Here is a 1,877-nt window from a genome sequence, read left to right as displayed (position 1 = left end):
CGAATCCACGCGCACATAAACGAGCCTTGTAACGCGTGATCTCACCGGTCGGCGCCGTCTTCCTCTTGAACACCCATTTACAGGTTACGATCTTGGTTCCAGCTTCCGGTACCTCGAGTTTCCAAGTTCCATGCTTATCATGAGCTGTGAGCTCCTCGTCGATTGCTGCCTTCCATTTATCTGCGTCGCTCGATGACATTGCTTCGTCGAAAGTCTCTGGTTCACAATACTGCGCCACGTTCGCCTGATACGCGTCATCGGCACTGCGGTGTGCCGATCTTAGTTTTCCCCGCTGTTCCTCCGAGGCGACGTACTTCTTTCGTGGACGTGATCGCGAGGTTTCAACGACATCCTGAATTTCGTTTCGGTCATTGCCATCAACATTGCAGCTTTCCTCTTGATTCTCGTTGTCGGGACCACTCTCATTCGTGTTGATTGCAGGCATCTCACATATACTCTCGTCGAACTCTGCATATTCACGCCAACGCTCACGTACTTCGACCTTGTTCTCGTCGAACGTAACATGACGTGACACGCTTATCTTCTTTGTCACTGGATCGAGAAGAATGTACGCATTTGCACGGTATCCGACCAGCATCAACTTCTTTGATTTGGCATCTAATTTCTTTCGTAGCTGATCAGGAATAAACTTGTACGCATCGATGCCGAACGTGCGCACGTGCGAGAGGTTCGGCTTCTTCCCTGTCCACAACTCGTAGCTCGTCTTGCCACCTGCCTTCTTCGACGGTGTCCGATTGAGGAGATAGACCGCCGTGTCGACCGCGTGCGCCCACAATTTCGGCGACAGTTCGCGCGAGTACATCATCGCGCGAGCAGATTCGACAATCGTCCGCATGTCGCGCTCTGCGTATGCGTTGTGTTCCGGCGTATAAGGTGGCGATATCTCGTGTTCAATGCCATGATGTTTCAGATAACCTGCAAATTCTTTAGACACGAATTCACCTCCCCCGTCACTACGAAATGTCTTGATTCGACGACCGTACTTGTTCGCTAGTATTTTCGCGAGCTCAACGAATTTTCCTAGTGTTTCGCTTTTGTATCGAATAAAATATACGTATCGGTAACCGGTCGCGCTACATTTGAACAACGCGAAATATTTATTGCCGCCAATGGATTCCGTGTCCATCGTGCACAAGTCCGCGCTCACGTGCTCCCCCGGAGCCGACGCGCCCGCCTTGTCCGTTGACTTAAACGGCAATTTGTGTGCTTTGCCGTACGCACATCCTTGACAAAAGAATTCTTTAGTGTCCTTCAATTCGATGCCTTCGACGTGACCTTGCTTCACCATGTCTCGTAGCGACTTCAAATTCACGTGTCCCAGACGCTCGTGAACCACTTTGAGCGATGCCTTCATCGCGATGTTCGCCGTCGCTGCTGGCTGCACTCGAAACAGCATCCGGTATAAGCCATCGCCTTGGCGACGTCCCTCGCCGATCACTTTTGTCCCGTCGTAAAATCTGAACGTGTTTCCGTTTGCCTCCTGACGCATTCCGTTATCAACACATTTCCCGACCGAGAGCAGGTTATGTCCGAGTTCGGGAACGTAGAGGACGTCGCGAATCTTTGTTGCGATCCACTTCCCGTTCGCGTGTGCCGAAATGTTGACGCGACCTCTATCGAGAACCAGAAGCCGCCGACCGCCACCGACCGTCAATGTTGCACCCGTTTCTTCTTTGAAATCGACGAGCCAATCTCGTCGACTCGTAACGTGAACGTTATAGCCGCTGTCGGCGGTCCACACGTTCGTAGCGTCGTCATGCATAATTGAGTCGATTTCCTTCGTAATGATAGCCGTGTACGCCTTCGCCTCTTCCTCTGCGTCGTAATGTCGATCATGTTTCGTCTTCTCGTTGTCA

The sequence above is a fragment of the Wasmannia auropunctata genome, unplaced genomic scaffold (genome assembly GCF_000956235.1).
Source record: "Wasmannia auropunctata unplaced genomic scaffold, wasmannia.A_1.0 LD336064.1, whole genome shotgun sequence".
Taxonomy (NCBI): domain Eukaryota; kingdom Metazoa; phylum Arthropoda; class Insecta; order Hymenoptera; family Formicidae; genus Wasmannia; species Wasmannia auropunctata.
The sequence above is the reverse complement of the archived record's forward strand: the minus strand, read 5'-3'. Positions refer to the sequence as shown.